Here is a 22,619-nt window from a genome sequence, read left to right as displayed (position 1 = left end):
AATAAAAAAGATACATACCAAGGATATGATAATGGTCATAGCAAACACTCACGTAGGTGTTTGCTTGCTCTGGGCCAGGCACTGTTGTAACTGGTTTACATTTGTATTCATTCATTTATTATCACAGTAACTCTTTGAGATAAGTTACTATTATTGCATTTTGGAGTATGGTTTACTTTTAGATATATAATTTTCTCTGCAATGAACCTGTGTACCTTACATAATAAAGGAAATAGGTGTATAATAATTCCAGTGAGAAAAATGATATATTTCTAAAGTTTAGTACTTGACAAGTCCCTGGTGATTGCTCAGTCTAGGTTGGTGTGAGCTTGTTTCATAATCTTTTAGTTCAGCAGATCTTCAACTCTTTTCCTGCCAGGTCAGATAAGTTCATTCGCAAAACCCAGTCTCATGGATGCTCCCAGAATAACACACAGTTCCCTGTTCCCTAATTGGAATGCAAGCTCTTTCTCCCTTGATTTTTCAAAACACTGGAATGCTATGAGAAGAAAATAAATGTTAATGGGATAACCTTGAATCCCATTTACTTTTTTTCCATATGAAATTTTGCAAATGGATTACTTTAAACTAAGATGCTTCATACATCCTCATATATTATTTTTGACACATTCCAAATGGATGGAGACTCACCAGTGGGTCTCCACCAAAGCCGAGAGCCTCTGGTTTAGATGGTTATGTGAATCAGATTGCTGGGGTCACTGATTTTTTTTTTTTTATTTCAACATTTCATAAATGAGAGGTTTCATTTAGTTTTGACTTTTCTCTTCAATCACTTGTATTTAACCCCAAATTTGGTTGTTTTGTCCTATAATTTCTATTTATGTGAATGTACTCAACGAAGTATAGAGATTAGGGATGATTGCAGCTCCTTACAATGGATGAATAGGGATCATTTGGGGCAGGGGCCCCTGCTGGTTGCCATAGTGACACTCTCTTGACTGTGCAACTTTACCTGTCATGGGAATAACTGATTTGCATGGAATTCTGACTGCACTCTGTTGTTATCTGATACTTTCAGGGTGCATAACTAGAAGTTGAGCCATCATCTCCAATATAAAATGAGAAGTCAGATTGAGACCTCAGCTCATTCTGCTCCTCCATTAATGCTTAGTAAGCTCCCTGATGCTGGAACTATACCAAAAGCAATCACATTCAATTACTGTAACTCTAAAATAAATAACTATTTTTATTTTCTTTTGAGAATGTAAAGAGGAATCCCATCATAACATGAGTCTTATTCAATAGAATTAGATATACCTCAGATCCAATTGAGTCTCCTGAAGAATAAACATTGGAAATGCAAAGGAATTCAAGATTCCCTAGTCCAACCTTGTCACTCAATGGGTGAAGAAATGGATGCTCAGAGAAATGGAGTGATCTGCCCAGGACCACACAGAAAGGAGGGCCAGAACCCAGCTGACCTCGCCCTGAGCACAGTGTTCTTCCCAGAGTCCTTCCCACTGCTGGTGGTCTTAGTTAGCCCTAATGGTTCCAGGATAGGCTTCAGGGACTGTCGCCCACAACTGCACCATGTGCCTCAGGTCTCCTACAGCTGCCCAGCTGGGCCATCCAGGAAAGAGGAAACCACCCAGGCAGCAGAACCAATGTCACAGTGCCTCGTGGCTGGGAGCCATGGGAGCATGTGGCCCTACCCTGAATTCCAACCTAGACCTGCTGAAAGGAAATTTGCAAGGACTAAAGAAAGAAGAAAGAGGGAAAAGGATGGAGAGAAATCAAAGTATGCTCATGGATGGGTAGAAAATTAAGGACACGTGAAGAAAACAGAGGTCAGAAGCATTTAAAAATCAAGCCTTTAACTTTTAAAAACCAGTTTCAATAACAACTCACATCAGGGAAGTACTATCCTTATGAATGTTTGCTCAAATTCTGAACAAGATAAAATTCAGGTCACAGTTGTTTTCTTGACTTACACCTTCTCTGGCACCTCAGCTGTGTTTCCCTTAGCAGACCAGCCAGGAACAAGATCCCAGCCTGCACTGCAGTCAAGAGCCAAAAAGCTTATGATAGGAATAGATTGAAAAATTAAAAGTTGGCAGTCTGATCAGCTTGGTGGTAATCATGAGCAACATGTTATTAGTTTTGAGAATCCATTTAGGTGTGGAAATGCAACCTAGAGCTGCTTCCAACCGTATAAACAGGATTTCCCTGCTTATAACTATTTGACACAAGCTAGTAACCAACCACTGACTTTTATGCACACTGTAGGGTACCAGCAACAGTCTGGGTATACCTAACGAAATGCTTTACCCTCGTTCTGATGACAAGCCTGACAATTCCCAGCTGGCCACTCTGCACAGACTTCCTCATGGTGGTGACAAGTCAGACTGCCATGTCAGTTATGTGCCTGGCTTTGGAGCGTCAACCAATAGCAGCAGACCTGTCCTGGGGTTGCACTGCTGAACTGTCCCTGCTGGCTCAAATTCCATCCCTTGGATATACTGATTCCATCTACAGATAAAGCTAGTATGTCACATGCAAACCAGTTCACAGAGAAAAGCTGCCCCTCTGCTTTAGTTAATCAGGACTGGCAACATTTTGGGGCACTGAATATGGTCTGAAGCCTCATGCTGACGCTGCTGGTGGCTATGCCACCTTGGACAGGTCCTTCCCTTCTGAACCTCTGTTCCTTCATCTCTAGAATCAAGCAGGAAGTGAAGAGGATCTCCAGTCTTCTCAGGCTCTAGTGTTCTGGAATTTGGCTCTGAAAGAAAGTGCCTGTCTACACAGAGGGGTCAGAACAGGGAAGATGTTTCTTGTCATTGAAAACAACTGGCCTTGAGAATTCACAAGAGACTTTGTGGGCCAGGGCAACCCCTCATGATAAGGCAGGCACCAGCCTGGCCTAGAGGAGAGAGGGTGTTTTTCTGTCTGGATGAGGGTCTGCAATTCTTTGCAGAACTATTAACATCTAAATGTGCATTTATGTGCTATCTTTCCCTGGGCAAGTACCAACACTTTCACACATACACAACCAAGAGCTGGTGTTCCTTCCCCAAGCACACCCAGATTATTTAATTCCAGGACATATCACACAGTCAACAGCATCCTCAATGGGATTCAGAGAGTGTCAGTTGCTCACATACAGGTTGCATTAATATAACCTATTCTCAATGTTGGTTCACTAGGGTCCAGCTCTTTTACTGATTTGGAATCCTGAAACCTCATGATTTCTGAAGCTCTGCTTTCTGCAGAATCAGCTGCTTTTGTGATTCTCATGCAACAAGCCTGCTCTTGTTAATGTACCAGGTGGCCTGTAACACTTCTCAGCCCTGACTTCCTAAATATTCTCCAGAAAATGTTGCTAAGAGAAAAGGTAATTGAATGGATGGCCAAGCATAGGGATAGTCAAGAAGAATAGCAAGCTTTGCAGACAATGATCATGCTCAGAAAACAAGCAACTCTTGGTATGGGCTCGGGGTGGAAAACATCTATACACCTTAACACAGAGCTGTGAGCTCAGGTCATCTCTAATATCTGTCTGCCTTTTTCCAGAGTAACAGAAACCACAGTTGTAAGCTGGACACACCGAAACCTATCCTGCAGTTAGGAGTAGTCATGTGTTTAAGTTCTAGCCAATGAGTGTTAAGATAAAAGTATTATGTCTTGTGAAAAGACAGTAGAGGATGGCCTTGGACTATTTTTATTTATTTATTCAGCCTTCATTTCTGTTAGCTGGAATGGAGACACAATGGCTGGAGCTAGAGCAACCATATCAGATCATGAAGTAACTTGGGATAGAAAGATACATGATGGAGGAATAAAACCAAATCTGCCTGGGTCCCTGAGGATCTTCCCCATCTACTTCCAGACTTCTACTGGAGAGAAATAAATTCCCATCTTGTTTAAGCTGCTGATATTTTGGACCGCTATTTCTTATAGGCTAACCGAATTTGAACTGAGTCTAGAAATAAAGCAATATTTAAGCATGCCAGGATATAGGAACCTAGATAGACAAACTGAGCTGATAAAGGGTTAGGGGATAGTCATTGGTTAGAGTGTGGAGAAATAACATTGTTGTGTGCTTTCATGAAGAGGACATCCCTGGAGCAAGGAACCATACTGGGCTTTTTGCCTGTGTTATCTTTTTTTAAAATAAATTGATTGGGGTGACAATAGTTAATAATATCATATAGGTTTCAGCCTAGCCCTTTTGGCTCAGTGGATAGAGCATCGGCTCAGGTTCAATTCCAGTCAAGGGCATGTACCTTGGTTGCAAGCTCCTTCTTGGCCTGGACCATGGTCGGGGTGCATGCAAGAGGCAACCAATCAGTGTTTCTCCCACACTGATGTTTCTCTCTGTCTTTCCCTCTCTCTTCCACTCTCTCTCTAAAAAAAAAAAAAAAAAAAAAAAAAAAATCATATAGGTTTCAAGTGTACATTTCTATGACACATGATCTGTATATGCATTGTATGCCCACCACCCAAAGTCATATCTTCTTCCATCACCATATGTATATTTGGCCCATGTTATCTTATTTAATCTCCCAGCATCAACCCTCTGAATTTTCTAGTTATGCTCATTTTACAACAAAGGGAATAGAGAGGCAGGTAGGTAAATCTCTTTCCTGGTAAGGGATAAAGGAACACTTTGTGCCCACGTGGACCTGTCTCCAAAGCCTCTGTTGTCTCCACTACTCAAATGCCGTCTCCTACTTTGCTGGTTGGGGTTTTAACGTGTGTGAACCCAGCTCATGAAAACACAACACACAAGTTATCATCGATTTTGCCAATCCATTCTAAACCTAGTTCATTTGTACAGTGAAATATTATTCAGCCATAAAAAGGAGAAAGCCTTGCTGTTTGCAACAACATGGATGGATCTCGAGGGCATTATATGAAGTTAGATAAGTCCGACAGAGGTAGACAAAACCTGTGTGATCTCACTTACATGTGGAATCTAAAACAGCTAAACTCACAGAAACAGAGTAGAATGATGGTGTCAACGGCTGAGATGCAGGGGAAATAGGGAGATGCCGATCAAAGGGTACAAACTTCCAGTTGTAAAATGAATGAGTTACGGATATATGATGTACAGCATGGTGACTATACTTCACAGTGTTCTTACCACACACACACAAAAGGTAACCATGCGAGGTGATGGATGAGTTAACAAACCTTATTGTGATAATTATTTCATAATATACATACATCAAATCATCACATTGTATACCTTAAACTTACATGAGGTTGTATGTCAACTATATCTCAATAAAGCTGGTGGGTGGGGGGGAGCCTAGTTCAATTTTTAAAGTGAACTTACACCCACCTTTCAGGGTCATGGATGTACCATCAATCAAATTGCTACTCTACCAAGGGTTTTCTCGTTATGAGTCAGTCCCCATCTCCTCTGGCTTGGGGGAGACAGCAGTTTTGTTTTATAAAATATCCTAACTGGTAAATTAAGTTCAGAGATGAAACATTTCTTCCCCAACTACAGAACGCATTAGCAACACAGTCAGACTCAGAGTTTTTTCACTCAATGGTCTTCCCTATAAGATTCGCCTCCCCTCCGAAAGTCTCTGGCTCCGCAGAAATCCTACCAGAGTTCAACGCCAGAGCTCGGTCAACCACTATTATGGAGCTGACAGATTCTTGGCTCTTCCATATTCTCTCTCTCTCTCTCTCTCTCTCCCCCCCCCTCTCTCTCTCTCTGAGTGAATAAGTAGGTCTAGTTAAGTTTATTACAGGAACAAAAGTTCTTCTGGAAAGCTAATTCTTTTGAATGGTTGAAATGAAAAATAATACCCCCTCCCCACCCTTCCAAGTCCACTCTGATTTAAGCAGATGAAAACGCTAGCATTTCTAAACCCAGGGCTTTATTGGGGATGTAGAATATAAAGTGCCTTTTCTAGCCATTGTGACAGGAAAGGAATGCACAGGTTTCTCAAGAGAAGATTGCAGGGCCCATGCTGATCTAATTTATGTATCTTCCCGCCAGGAATAAAACCTCATGTTTGTGGCACTTATTCAATGATTATTTGATATTTTATATATTCAGTGCATATACAGAACTATTTTTAAATCAGTTTTTTAAACTACCAATACAGAGAAAAAATACTCTTTTCCTCTTTAACTTCTAGACAGCCACATGGAAGAGCACTCCTTACCTGAAGAAGATGAATGGTTATAGGGCGACATGTGAAAATGTGACAATTACTTAGGCCCATGGACAGATTAGAATGTGAGTCAGTGAGAGACTCGTGGTATTGTGTGTACCTGGCTTTGGTTTTTTGTTAGCAACTATCATGTGGAATAACTTTCTTAGCAAGGCAGTCACCGCTTATCGTTGCCCTTTTTTATCTTAAGTGGGAGAGGAACAGGGAAAGCTGGGCCCTGGGTGGAGTGTGTGCACACACAGGCCCATGTGTACTCACCGAGAGAGAGAGAAAGAGAGAGAGAGAGAGAGAGAGAGAGAGAGAGAGAGAGCGCGCGACGGGGGGAGGGGAGGGCACATACCAGCCATGGAGGTACTGGTCAAAGAAAGGATATCGTAAGTACAAGAAATCTGTCTTGTGAGCATGTAACAGTGGCTTAAAGGTCTTTCTGTTGAGCTTCCTTTTATTCTCAAATGTTAATCCATTTAGGGGACACATTGTCCATAGGACTTTAAAAAACTGCAAGGAAACAGAATATTTAAAAGATTTTTAAATGCTCCACCAGTTCTAAAGATGTGTTTCATTTCTCTTGATGTCTCATAATTGTGTTACTTTCCTGGGGCTTCTCTGACAATTATCTCAAACTCGGTGGCTTAACAGAACAGACATTATTATCTCAGAGTTCTGGAGGCCAGGATCTGAAATGAGTGTCAGCAGGGCTCGTTCCCCCTCTGGAGTCTCGGAGGGAGAATCGGTTCAATGCCTCTCTCCTGGGCTCGAATGGCTGCCTACAATTCCTGGTATTTCTTGGCTTGTAAATACCAAATCACTCCAGTCCCTGCCCCCTTCACGTGACCTTGCTCTCCGTGCATCGGTGTGTCTTCTTTCCACCTCTTTTAAGGATGCCTGTCATTGAACTTAGGTCCCACCTTAACCCTGGATGATCTCATCCGGAGACCCTTACCTTAATTACAACAGCCAAGACCCTTATTCCAAATAAGGTCACATTCACAGGTTCTGGGTGCACATGGTGTGGGTTTTTTTTTTGAGGAGGGGCGGGAACTTTTCAATTCACTTCAGGAGTAATGGTGTCCCTCTCCTGGCAATTCCTGAGGTTCCTAATCTTCGTGTCATCTCTAAACTCTCTCCTTTTTCCCTTTCTACTTCCCTTTTTCTGTAACACACACAAAACACAGAGTTTGTAACTTGATTACTCCTCCGCCTTTATAGTGTTGGACAAACCGAAGCAAAGTAGAGTCACCTACAAAAATAAGAATTTCACAAATTCTCATACTTAAATTTAACTATTTTAAGTCTTATTTAAATGTGCACAACATAGCACTAGGTGTAAAGTTCTTTACAATCATAAATCCAAAAAAAATCTATAAATTAAGTGCAACAAAAGTACACCACCAGTAAAATCCAAATGTAATCATCCCAAATGGTTTTTATTGCGTGTCTATTACATGCCGGGTATTGTCAGAGGTGCTGGAGACACACTGATAAACCAAACTGTTCAAATACCTGCCCTGGTGGATCACATGACAGTATATTAGCAACCAGGGTGGGAGGAGCCATATAATATTTCAAAACCAAATGTGACTCACAATATAACTATATGGTGCTAACTGCTACTGTCATTGGAGTCAGGCATATCTCTGTTATTGTTGACCATAGAATGACCCACGTCTGCCCCCTCTTTTACTATTTCAGCAACGGCATTGCTTCCATATGTGGAACTAGAACATCATTTGACACAACTGCATCATTTCCACATTAAACCCACCTTTGACTTTTCTCATTAGCTTTCAACAGGACACTGCCCTGCCACACCATTCCATTTCTTTCCTACCAAATCGACACGTCGATATAGTAAGCAACTAAACAAATGAAATCTTGCTCTATGAAAGTTCCTGCAGAGTGCAAATCTCACTGCAAATGGGTCGTTTTGTTTTTAAAACTGATTACAATAATTAGGCATACTCAGTCTGGACCTTTTTTTTTTTTTAATTTAATACTTTAAATTTAACACTTTGGTTTAGATGTCACCTGCCAAACCATAAAGAACCCAGAACAAACACAATTCCATCTTACTAGCAAAGCAGGGTGGGGGGCCCTAGCTGGTTTGGCTCGGTGGATAGAGAGTCGGCCTGGGGACTGAAGGGTCCTGGGTTCAATTCCGGTCAAGGGCATATGCCTTGGTTGCGGGTACATCCCCAGTGGGGGGCATGCAGGAGGCAGCTGATCAATGTTTCTCTCTCATTGATGTTTCTAGCTCTCTATCTCTCTCCCTTCCTCTCTGTAAAAGATCAATAAAATATTTTTTAAAAGGGGGGGGGTGGGGGGAGGAGCGAGAGAAACACTATGACTCCACTGCCCCACTGTGACCATTTTTGGAAATTTACACATCCTTTTTGCCCCATTTTGCTTGAACATCTGAACTCCAAGGTCATTCACTAGAGCAGCGATTTTCGACTGGTGTGCTGCAAGAATTTTTAAAACATTCAATATCTGAGTATTTAGTTAGGGGCCCTGATCTCTTTTCCCTTAGACTGTCAAATAAAAAAATGACAACAGCCAACACAATAATAGCTGTCCACTGTGAATCAATCAAAATTATACCTATTTTTTTTGTCAGATTGGCAAAAAATATGATATATTTTTTTGGTGTGCCGCAGGATTTTAGTAATTAGTTTATGTGTGCCACGAGATGAAAAAGGTTGAAAATTGCTGCATTAGAGCAAACCCACTAGAGCTAATCATTCTTTATTACCATAAAGAGATTTTTAACCATAATGTTAAAATCATTTAGGACAATTTTGCTCTGTGGGCACCCCAGTGTTTAGACTCCTGGATAAACAACCATCCACTGAGCAACAGTGGGTGGGGAATGGTTATTGTGATTTTGACGTGAGAAGTGGCCAACCTAATAGCAGCCAGGCATACTTACCAGCATATGTAAAAGTTAAATGCTATCATTTTGGTAATTACATGGTGCCAACACTCAACCGCAGATACAAAGAAAACACAGCACCTAAATCACACGGTGGGGTTGTGATAATGCGGCCATCCAAATGATCAGAAAGAACGGGCATCATTTTCAGGTTCATAGGGAGAGCTTGCTGAGCCTGGGAATGTGTCTATAGCCTGGCTGGGAAACACACATCTACAACATGTTTCAGAGTTTCTTTGTCCATACCCAGCGCCCCTGTCATGCCTGTTTTAGACCTCTTATCTCACTCATGGATACATCTTCCCTCTCTGCTGTTGTCATCCACTCTAACCCACTAAACAGTAACCTGACCAAATACCCTCATTTCAACCTACATTTGGGGGACCTACTGTGTGCCGGATGCTATGCAAAGTCCTAGGAACACCAAAGTGAATACATGATTTCTGCACACAAGGAACTCACAAATTTCTGTTCTCAATGGATTCCCCTCTTCCAATGACCATGATTTCCTTCCCAAAGCATTCTTCAAAATGTGTACCTTTCTCATTTCTTCCTAGACTCATCTCTCCAGGTTTCACTCTCAAAATTCATATTTTTATGTACACATTTGCATATGTTTTTCTCCGAGTTTGTTCTGTCTCCTTTCTTCAGACTCTTAGCTCCTTATGAGTTAAGACTTTGGGTCTGAGGCGCATCCTGTGAATGCATAGTTCCTTGCACCTATCGCTGTTTCCAAGGAGGCATACATTTTCTCTTCTGTTCTTAGAGTGACCTCTTTGATACCCAATTCATCCTGAAAATTAATTCAAGACTATTTCGAAGGGCAACGATCGTTACTCCTGGGCCTATGGCATTTGAGATAAGCCCAGGTGGGTCTGGGACCAGAGTCTGAAATTTTAGAAGCCGGCTAGTCCAGAGAGCCATGCTGGGCCATCTCTGTACCCCAAACCCCATGCTGAGTCCCCCTCCCCCCTCCCCCCTCCCCCTCTCTCTCAGAGTCTGAATCTAAGACTCTGTGCGCAGTAGTTTATACGCTCACTTTACATTTAGTCAAACTTCCTTTGGGGCTCCAACCTGAGTCACCTCTTCCATTAGCTCTGCTTGGCTCCATCTGTTCTGTTTACATTTTACCGTCTAAAAAGACAGGCCAAGTTTTACCTCATGACTTCCCAGGGCTATTCGAAGACTTTGCAACACCCATAATGTTCAGAAAACAACAAAGTCAAGACCATCTGAATTACCTAATAAAGCAACACATAAAATAACCCATGAACTTCAAGTAAGGGAATATGAAATGAGAGAGAGAGAGAGAGAGAGAGAGAGAGAGAGAGAGAGAGCAAATGAGATGTGGAGGCATTCGTTTTACTTCATTACATTCCTGAAATTATTCTAGCTGTGGAACAGAAGCATGCGCGCGCGCACACACACACACACACACACACACACACGCACAGCAGAAGCATGTACGCGCACACACACACACACACACAGTAATAGCAGCAAACACTCTAACTGCGCCCCCCCCCCCCCGCCCCATATAATAGCTCACTTAATCCCCACGCATCTCTATGATGATTGCTCGCATTTTGGAATTCTCAGAGAAATCTGACAAGTGAATTGGTGGGCTGCATTCTGACTGCAGTTTCTCAGCTTGCGCTTTCCGAATGCTTGGTTGGAGAAGAGAAATCCCCTCTAATGCCACTGTGACAAAGTTACTTTAGAGCTTCAGTAGTTTTTCTTTCTTTAAGTCATTTTTTTTAATTGTTAACCTTACACTCTATCTATTTATTTATTTTGGCCTCGGTGGACTAGACCACAGCTAAAACTTTATGGACCTAATAAAATTCCCAACATTCTCAGACACGGGTCGTGATGTTTGTGAGCTGGGCAGAAAACAAAGGTGCATTTATGAGGAGAATGGACACGCTCAGAGATAAACGAACTGAGCTCAGACATAACGGATGGGACCAGAGTCTGAAATTTTATGCAGGCAACATACAGCTTCAGTGTGCCCCCACTTTCCATACGCCTTCTCCTCTGTCTTCTGTCCCCACAAGTGACAGTGCCTAGAGCTGTTCCTCGATTGCCAGGACCTCCCACCATGACATGGCCAAGGGCTTGTCCTGCCCACAGTAAGCTGTGTCTAGAACTTTCCCTCCTATCCTCACACTCATGCCTTCAAATGTATCTGTCCCATGTTTCCTCCCCGCACAGCTCCACTGTCTTGTGGGTGAGCTGGTTAATCAAGTCACTAAACCTGTTAGCTCTGTTGTGTAGGGAAGGCCTTTCAGCAGGAGCTTTCTGGGTCCAGCGTCTCATTCTGCAGCAATGGTTCTGTTGTTGAGGAAGTGGGCAGAGCTCATGGCACTTTTGAAATTATGCCACACCAGTGGCTGCCTAATTTACCCACTGCTATGGACTGAATGCTTGTGTCCCCTAAAAATCCATGTGGAAAGCCTACCCCTCAATGGGATGGTGGTTGGAGGCGGGGCCTTTGGGAGGTAATTAGAGTTGTAATAAAATATGTGCAAATAATCAGACAATTTCACTTTGTGCTTTATGTGTGTTCTAATTTTTCAATACACTGTTATCTCAGGTACAGGTGTGTTGGTCCTCCCCACACCTCTACTTTGCTTGGTAACAGAACTCTCTATCAGTTGGTTTTCTCTTCATTATACCAAACACAAGTTCTCTTACCAAAAGGATCAGATGGTATTGGTTACTTAAGAGACTATAACATCAGCTAAAAAGCACAGGACTTCCTTTTGGTGATTTATGTGGAAAAGAAATAAAAAATGGTTCACTGTCCCTGGACTAATGATTTTTAGTTATTTAGGTAAGAATTATTGTTCTTGCCCTGGCCGGGTGGCTCAGCTGGGTTAGAACATCATCCTATACACCAAAAGGTTGTGGGTTTGATTCCGATCGGGGCACATACATAGGTTGCAGGTTTGATCCCTGGCCTGGGCATGTAAGGGGAGGCCACTGGTGGATGTTTCTCTTTCACATCAATGTTTCTCTCTCTTCCTCTCTCTCTAAAATCAATAAAAACATATCCTTTGATGAGGATTTAACAAAAAAAAATACTGTTCCTGATAGAAAGTCTAAATCCTTAAGTGTTCAGCACATATGGCCTTTCCATCTATTAGGACCTGGAAACTCAGTGGGAACATAATGCAAGATTAATTATGCCAAGAGCAAATAAACGCCGCTGTCAATCTTCAGATAAGATTAGTGTTTGGGATTTATTTTATTTCTTTGTTCCAAAAAATTTCATCAATGCACTTTCTATCATGCATAATGTTTGTAAAACTGCTTTTAGCATTAACATCTTGCCATACTTCCTGTCCCTGTATGTTCTCCCTTGCTCCTTATGTCTGCAAAAGTTTTCAATTTAGATTATCTTTCCAGCAGATGTTATATCTTTTAGAATGTTTGCTTTCTCTTCATTAAGAAGGGTGTGGAATACATTTTATTATTTTGAAAGAAAATAGTCTAAATAAAGATGTTCAGAAATACTGAATTATTGTTTCTGAATTGTGTGTGTGTGTGAGTGTGTGTGTGTGTGCACGCACACCCCCATGTGGTTTCTGGGAATAGGAGAGCTATAGAGAAGAAAGCTTGTTTCACAAGCACTAAGAAGAAGAATACTATCTTCCACTCATTCCTAAGAAAGGTAATATAGTTGAGTATTTAAAACCACAATAAAAAGTTTTGCTATAGAGCATTTTCAATCTCAAGACCACATATATGCAAAGCAGAATGTTTATATTTTCTGAGGCACTCCTTGGCTGCCAAGTATAAACATTAGCTCACATGCTAATGAACAACTCTCTGGGGATTTAAAACATGTAAAAGTCCACATTTAGCTGTATTAACACAGGCCTGGCTACAACCGGCTGGTAGCTCTGGGATAAAACTGTGGCTGCATCCAAATTTGTCTTCATCTTTCTGAGTAGAGACCTTTTACCCACATTATCAGTGCCCTCCAGCTCCCTCTCTTTTCCAAAAAAAGGAAATATTCCAGTTACTAACACCTTTTTAGATGTAAGTCTATGTAATTTGGATTTAAACATCCCTAAAATATGCAATGACCTCAGTTTCTATTAGTGAAATCCTAGATACCAGTTAGCAAGAGTGGAGCGAGTTTGAAGAGGCAGGACATGGGCACTTCCCCTCAGCTCCTGAGATCACCTGGGTTGCTTGTTCATTTCCCAGCAAGGCTGACCTTGTTAACTGTAACACAAACAGCGAAAAGCACTAAAAGACAACAGAATCTCCATGGCACTTGGAGGCTGTGAAAGCCTGAGTCTGTGAAATTGGCACATGGAGTTTTTCTTGACTTCTCACCTCTCTTGAGCAGGAAAACCATTTTTCATGCATCACGTGGTATTTTATCCTGATCGTCTTGCTTTTGACTAGATGATATAGGGTCTCCAACAATCATTAAATTCTGGAGTTATACTCATCTTAGTACCCCCCAGAGTTTAGCACAGAGACAAATGTTGACACCCAATAAATACTGTATGAATGAATGAATGAATGAATGAATGAATGTATTTGAGATTAAGCTGTGATTGCAGTTCCAGGAGACAATAGAAGCTGGATTGATGGACTACTACAAATACCTGAAAGAACATTGCCAAGACTGATATAATTTGATAGCCCATTATCAAACTGGAGCTCTGGGATGATTATCAACCTCAATCAATAAATATTCCTTGGAAATGGCTTTAAGAGATTGAATTTCCTTAGCAAATGGTCCGTGCAGCTTCAGAGCGAGGAGTGTCTAGTCCTTTGGAATAAGACAGAAACTGGTAATCAGGAGATGCTTGCTGAGAATTCTGTTCTGCACAGGAAGGCTCCAATTAATCACCCACTCAGCTCATCCAGCACTTCAGTGGGAATCCCAGCACCTCAGATCACATGTTAGGGATCCGTAAGTCATACTAAACCTTTTAGATTACAGCCTCAGCCTAATATCAGCCTCCCTGCTAAATAAGTGAGATAAACCTCCTTTTCCATCAAATACTTCTTCTTTGGTTTGGTTAGTAACTAACAAAAACTTTGATTCCACAGTGAGATTTAATCTTAAAATACACCTCCCACCTCCCACAACAATAACAATAAAATAAATGTCTGATATCAGATTCTTTCCTGAGATCCCATAGATTAAGCAAGAAGGAGAAGACCTAAAAACTGGGAGTCGAGGAGAAAAAAAGTGTTAAAAGGAGGCTAAAACAGATGAAGAGGCAAGAGATCTAATGAAATAAGGGGACCTGCTTAACCCTGAGTTAAACAGGGGAGTCACATACTTAGGACAACTCGGTGTCTGAGCATGCTTCCTTCCCTGAAGTAGCAAAGGACAGTCATAAGCCACAGCCAGGGGATTAGACAAGATCCACCCACTGGAGACTTAAAAAGTGCTTTATCCTCCGTGTCTTCATCAAGACACCAGTTCTAATGCTGCCCATGCTAACACCTCTCTCCTGTTCTCTACTTCAGCCCTACAATGAGAAACTGGAAGAGCCAAAACTGTGAGCGGCCTCAAGAAAACCAAAATACTCTCCATAAGATCCCAAGGGCCTAAATTCCTCTCTTGTTGGCTCCACTTCCGGTCAGGCTCAGCTTGAGAGGTGAACCCTCCAAGGAGTAGGAAAAAGAACCACTGCCCTGGGCTAAGCACCATCCCCAGAGACCCATGATCCCCACCTGCATGCTTCAATGTCAATGAGATGGTCATATCCCATGGGTTTCCCTGTCCCTATATGCTTTCATTTACCAGGAAGTAGAGCAATAAATAAAAGATCAATGATTATTCTCAAAGTATAGAAGAAAATACATTTTTCAAAAGAATTTGATGGTTGGCTTAATTTGAGAAAAACTGTCTCTGATTAGTTTATCTTGAAATTCATAACTTTAAATTGAGCACTAATGGATTGGGGGTAGAAGGCAGATTTATTTATTTATATGTTATTCTACTAAATTAAAAATTAAAATTTTTACCAAAAACAGGTTCAAAAACTTATGTGAGACATTTTCCCCTTGAGATACATGCCCTTGTGTAGGCGAGTGCACCTTGCTAATTCTGTGGGTGAATGTTATATGTGAGTATTATTAGAGTTATTTAAATATTGTTTTCAAATACTTTAAAGTATCATTACCCTGCCTTTAACCAAGCACACATTAACAGAGCCATAATGATGAAATATGACTTATTACATTTTAAAAGAAGAGAAAAGCTATAAGGATTAAAAACTAATAAAGTAGAGAAATAACAATTACGTATTTTCTAATTATGGAATTATATATAATAAAATCATAAGAAAACAAAATATTTGACTTCTATAGAAATATTGTTGCCCTAGCTGGTTTGGCTCAGTGGATAGAGCGTCGGCCTGCGGACTGAAGGGTCCCAGGTTCGATTCCGGTCAAGGGCATGTACCTTGGTTGCGGGCACATCCCCAGTAGGGGGCGTGCAAGAGGCAGCTAATCAATGTTTCTCTCACTGATGTTTCTAGCTCTCTATCCCTCTCCCTTGCTCTCTGTAAAAAATCAATAAAATATATTTTTTTAAAAAGAAATATTGTCACCTTTCAATATTGTTTTTACCTTTCTGTTCTAAATAATAAGACCAGAACCCCCTAGTTTATTTCCCTTTGATGTTTCTGTGAGCTCTGTGAAACAATGCATAAATTTTCCCTTTCTCTTACTCAACACTTAATATAAACACAGCACTATCTGAAATTGTTCCCATAAAAAAATATATCACAATTTAAATGATGGGGTGGGGTAGGTGGAGAGAACTCATAAATAGATGCTATATGAGTAGATGTCTCCATAAGATGAAAATCAGATTTTTGTCTATAATTTCTCTGGTGGTGAAAAAATAACTTGCACTCTCACAGAACAGACAGATCTCTGACTTACATAGCATATTTTTCAAAACTGATGCTATCAGTTGAATGATATTTCATGTTTTTGTTGATGACCATAAATATTTTCTCTGGGAAACTGGAATATTCAACAGGCACATTGGGAAGGCCCTAATATATCAACATAAAACCTTTTGCCTTGTTGCTACACTTACATATCTATTCATTCCTCTAGCATGTATTGTTTTCCATGTGAAATTAAAAGTGTACTTTCCTTAAGTATTTCTTGGATTCCTAACCCAGTCACGCACAGAGAATACAGGGAAAAATTGGGGGATGGGAAGGGGAATAGAACAGAGTCTCAAGCACATGTTAGGTAATATCAAGTAGTAGAACATGCATGTAATCAAAGTTCCACAACGAGAAGGGACAAGAAAAATTGGAGAATCCAATTTTAATATGATAAGCAAATATTTTATATATTTGATTAAAAATATAAATTTACAGCTGCTCTATGAACACCTGCAGGCTAAACACACATCAGGGTAAGACTCAGAAGTCAGAGTCAGACTCAGAAGCCAAATATAAAGGGGTGGGAAAATGTAGGTTTACAGTTGTAACACAAATAAATAATACCATAATTAATAATAATACAAAAATAAACTCTGTGTTTCACATACTTACAAGTGTAAACCTATTTTGTCCACTCCTGTAAAGAGTAAATATGGGAAGCAGCAAGAAAAAAATGACGACAAATTTTATACATAGAAACAACAATTCAGTTGGCTGAATTCTCATCAGAAACTATGGGAGATGTAATCAGAAAGGCATCTTTGAGGAGGTGACATTTAAGTTCAGATCTAAAGATAAGAATGAGTTAGTTCTACAAAGAATAAGAGAAGGAATTTCCAGGCAAAGGAGCCAGCACACACATACACAAAAAAGCCCTAAAGAAGAAAAAGCCTCGCTTATTTGAGAAGGTAATAAGAGGCCTATGGGACTGACGCATACTTGTTGGTGGAGATGTGGGATAAGTTTGGACAGGTAAGGAGACATCTGGTCATCCAGGATCTTGTAGGCCAAACAAAAGATTATGAGATGATGCTCTAAGAAAACATCTAGGCTGAACTGCATGGCAGGAGTACACAAAACACAAATGAACAAAGGAATGCTTAGAAAGTGTTTGTGTAATTTTAGATCCTCCAGGAAGCAGACACCATGATGGAATCAGAAGTGCAAGGGATTTGTTGCAAGGAAATAGCTGTGAAAATAAAGGGGAGAGGAATCAGGAATAGTCAGGGAAATCCATCAGACATGATGCAGGTCTGACACCTGTAAAGGAGAGGGAGAATGAAGAAGGATCAAAAAGGAAGAGTCTGAGATGGCCATGCATCTCTGAGAAAATCTCAGGCCAGCAGGAAACACCAGCGCCAAGGTGGCCTGCCTGGTAAAGGCGCTCCATGCGAGGCCAAGTACCTGGCTCCAGTGCACCTCCTGAGCTTGGTTATTGGCTGGGAGCAGCCTGTGGGGAGCAGGGCTTCAGCATGAACACTGGTGGGCCCTGAAGGTGCAGTAAATGGAGGCTGTCAGCTAACTACCCTCTTGCAGTAAAGGGACATCTGAGCAGGGAACCTCCATGGCTCTTACCATGGTACATTTGGTAATTCCTAATAATTTATTTTAGCGGGTTATAAAACTAGGTTTAACCAAAATATCAACTAATAATAACATGAAAGACGGGAAGAGGGAGTTGGGGTTAAAGCATTTTATGATTCTACCTACCTTCAGAAGAGGAAAGAGACATTGACTAATGTTAGATGACAGAAGTATGCATATTAAAATTTTAATGCAATTAAAGTTATTGAAAAGAAAATAAAGCTTTTCAAGTCAGTAACAGGACCTACGGCATAGAAAACCTTGATCACTCTGCTAGAAGACAGAGAAAGAGAAAAAGAATCCAAGGGAAAGCAAGGTGACTGGAAAGCAATGCGGAGCTCAGAGAAGTTAGTTGGAGGGAACAGAGTGAACACAGGAATGGCCACTTCCTGCCTGTCATAGTAAAAAGGCAAGGTTATCATCTAACGTTGGTGACAAACCTATGGGGGTTTAAGAATTCTGTAAAGGTAATCAATAGAACAACTACCAATAATATAACAACAAAAAATTTGGAGGGAAGTATAAGTAAGTAAAGTCCTTTTCTTTCATCATGAAGAATTAAGAGATGTTATCTAAAGTTTAAAAAATCAATTAATAGAAGTATAAGTTTACCACTTAGAGTATTGGAGGATGAAGCAAAAGAGTTAAAAAATACAAATGGTTAAAAGTAATTGAGTCTAAGGCAGTACTGATGATGTAGGAGTGAAGGCACACTTTCACATGTATTTTTTGTACATCTATGTTTTAAAATTTTCAGCCAAGTAAATATATTAATTAAAACAAATACTAGTAAGTACCTGAGAATGGATAAGATCACCTAGGAACTGTGGATTAGGGGGCTGAATTTTGCCCTTTTGAGTCTGAGCAGAAGCAAAAGCATCGGCAATGGATGCCAAGAAACATGACCAGAGGGGACAAAAAGAAGCAGGAGAGGGTGACATCATAGTGGCTGAGGGTCAAGGATGTTTCAAAGGAAGAGAGCACCTTCAACAGCAGTGCTGAATCATGCTGAGGGGGGCTAATGCTGAAACCTAACAGTGACTTTAGGTTTTAGTAGCATTGGGGTTAATAGTCACCTTGACAGAAGCAATTTCAGTAGAGTGAAGTACTAGAAGAGTGATTGGGACATTAGGAAGAAGAAATAAAGTGTGTAAATAGAGCAGGAAAACAGATATCTTGGCAACAGAATAAAAAAAAATTGAAAACCAGAGGTTATTAGGGGCAGAGAAAGAAGAGAATTCATAGTGTGCCCCATGCCAAGTGATCAAAGAATGAGAAATACCTTTAGCACAGACAGAAAAGCCAGGAGGGTGGGTGTGGAGTGCAGAAGGAAATACACTTAGGTCCTACCTTGTTCAACCACTTTGTCTAGTGTCTGTTCACAAATCCATTTGGTGAAGAGTTCTTAAACTCATAGAATGCATAGGCACAAGTTCACAGGCAGGCTAAGAGAGATGGAAGCTACAGAAAGTTGGCTTGATTTCTATTGTATTTGCCTTGACAAATATTTGTTAAAAGGTGCTGGGTTCCCAGCCTTCTTGCTGGGAGGAACATCCACATTCACAGCTTGTGGTTCCTTTAGCTAAGAGACCCAAGAATTTTCAGAAGGAAGATTTAGAAACCTGCTTTGAATTACAGCATGGCTAAGCAATATTTTTCTTAGCCAGTGGGTTTTTTTTCCTCTTCATTGTGCTTCGGAACACATTGGAAGAGAAGGACATTGGAATATTGGAAGAGTATGTGGTCTCTCAAGTTCCCAACTCCAAGTTGAATAACTTGAATATATTTTGGTTAAGTCATCTTCAATAATTTGTATCCATTTTGATTGTGATTTTTATTTTCTTTAAAGTCATTTCCCAAATTTTAAACTCCTCATAATAGCAAGATCCGCAGAACAACAAATTTTAAGTTTGTTATTGTCAGTGAGCCTTCATCATCTCCATGTTCCAACATCCCAAATTGGAACCACAGATTGAAAAGTGTATGCCATGGAACACAGAAACCTTGGGAAGGTTACCATGACCTCTCTCTTCTATTAGTGTGGAAAATATTTACTCAGAAGCCCTAGGTGAGTTCTAAGCCCTCTTTAAATGAATAAATGGATGGAAAAATGAATGAACATAGAAAACCATCAATCAGATAGAAGTAACCAATGAGGCCAGTGACCCAATTAAAAATGTATGTGACCAAGATCCCACACAGTCTGTTTAGACTGTGTGCTAGAATGGGCTCCATGAGAGCAGAGACCTCTTCTGTCTATGTATCTCTGTGTCTCCAAAATCTAAAACACTGACTAGAAATAGTTGGGGCTCAATAAACTAAAAGGTAAAACGAAAATGTGACTGTCACTTGATACTTTAGGAGGGAAATGTTATGGAATAAACAAATAAAAAATTATCCCTAACTCACAAAATCCTATTTTCCCATTTATCCAGAAGGCTCAGGATAGGTTTTAATAAAAATCAGAACATTTTATACTTGTTTTTAAAAGTTGTGAGAGGAAGTTCTACGAATAGAAATCAAGAATTTACCTCTCTAGCACTTTGCAGTCACTAGTTATTATACCCAGTCCACACCACACTTCACGGAGGAAGCCCCCTTTCCTATCGCATCCAAGACTCTGCCAATCAGAAGGCTTATTAGAACCTGGAACAAATAACCCAGGGCATCTGAGATCCGCTTTGGGCAATTTCTATGAAGAGTCATTCTGGGCAAGGATGAACTCCAAGTTCTTTGTAGTTCTCACCATTCTGTTTTCAATGTTCACTTTATAACAAACACACCAAGGTGACCACACTCCTCAGAAGAGGAAGCATAAAATTAAAACCATTTTGCAACAGGGATTTGCATTAACCTTAAGGCTTGGACTTGAAAATGATAGAATCAAGGAAATAAGAAAGTACATGTATCTGTTGGATTCCACATGTGAACACATGCCTTTGCCATACAGCTATGAAGATGTGCTGCCACCGTATGCTTAAAATTGGGCACTGTTGTCATTGCCCAAAGACATTTCTTCTCATATGATAATGACTTGGGGGTATGTGAGGAACTGCGTATGACCTGCAAGTCAAACACACAAAATGTCCATTGCCCCTCAACCCCATCCCAGCTATGACATTTCCCAGGAAGTTCTCTGGTTACTCCATCAGACAATAGCTTCAGATTTTCGTATGGAAATTCATCACTGTTCCAATTAAATTTTATCATCCCATTGTTTCTTCTTGTGTAATATAGATAATGAACATAAAATCATGGGACATAAAGACAAGTAGGGCCAGATGGGCCATCAAAACCTGTCCTTACTAACTTCAAGAAATACAAATCAGCTCACATTTCATTAATCTAACCTCACAAATTCAGCCAGTGGCTATATCTCTGGATTTCTTCACATTGTTTTTTAGTGCTGACTTGGGCAGTTTTTTCCATTGTATAAGCATTTGCAATTATATTTTTTAAAGATTTGATTAAATTTATTTATCATTGAACTGATTTGTATTTTATCCTCTAAATATAAGATATCTTGCTTCATGAACTTGAACTTACTATGGTACTTTTTAAGGGATACAAAAAGGAAAATCACTTTTATTGAGTATCTACTATTTTCAGGCACTTTATAAATATTATATTTATACATTTAAGAAGCTTACCTGGTAGATATTATTATTACTATGGATGAAGGATATGAAAGTAGTAGATGCTAAGTAACTTGCTCAAAAGTGATGATACAAAAATATGAATAGAGATCTACATTATACCAAAACCAATGGTATTTCATCACACTGCCTCATCACAGATCTGGCTACATGGGGATTAATGGAAACACAACAAGCCTGCAAAGTGATCATCATTAAATATCATGATTAAAGCAGGATTCCACATAATATTCAAAACAGGAATGATCAGGGTCTTTCCTTATATCTTCCTCCAAATGTGCACAAATACAACTGCCTCACTGCCTTCAGGATAAAATGAGAGTGTGAATTAGAAAACCATATACATATAGAGAGATGCCATTGTGTAATTTCACTGGAATTGGCGTCAAAAGAGCTGAGTAAAACCCAGCGTCTCTATTTTATATATGTGTGAATTTGCACAAGTTACTTATTATTAAGAGTTTTCTTATTTGTGAACAGGTGTTTGGCAGGGAAAGGTCCACTCTCTAGATACACTTCTGAGCCTCCCTGCAGTTAGGTCGAGATCATGTGACTAATTTGAGCCAATAAAATGTGAGAGCACATGACTTGGGGCACTCTAGGCTAGGGCAAGGCAGGTAGAAGCCAGCATACCTCCTCCAACTCTTTCTCAGCTGAAGCAACCTTAGAGGCCACGTGATCCTGCCATTTGCCACAACATGGGTAGACCTTCAGGGTATTACACTAAGTAAAATAAGTCCGACAGGGAAGACATATACCTCACTTACATGAGAATCTAAAGAAAAGAAAATACAAAACAAACAAAAAACTCAACTCATAGAGAACAGAGAAGTAGTTGTCAAAAATGGGGAGAAGGGTGCGTTGGGTGAAGGGGCTCAAAGGTACAACTTCCAGTTATAAAGTAAATAAATCCTGGGGATAAAACATTAAAAGAAGTGTATCAAATACCCCCCTTGAAACTTCTGTTAAAGGCTGCTTTGTTTCATTTGGAAGAGGTGAGGGGATTCCAGGCTTAGGCAATGGGCCCATCAATCAGAAATGAAATTCGCTTCTTTCCCACATTTCAGGTATCAATTTATATAAATGGGCAAGTGAAGGGGGAAACACACTTATGAAGCTATGATCTTAATACACACAAACACCAGAATACAAACTACATGGTTGATTTCAGTAACTAAGCTTTGATATTACCAAGAGCTATACTAGGCTACCACGGAAACCAGCAGAACCTGCGAAAACCATAAAGGAAGCCGTGGCTAGGCCTAGGGGCAGAGAGGGATGGGAGGAAGAGCAGGGAAAAGAAGAGAAAGGGATGGGAGGGGGATCACATTGAGCACAGCTG

The sequence above is a fragment of the Plecotus auritus genome (assembly GCF_963455305.1).
Source record: "Plecotus auritus genome assembly, chromosome: 6".
Lineage (NCBI taxonomy): Eukaryota > Metazoa > Chordata > Mammalia > Chiroptera > Vespertilionidae > Plecotus > Plecotus auritus.
Note: the sequence above shows the minus strand (reverse complement) of the source record.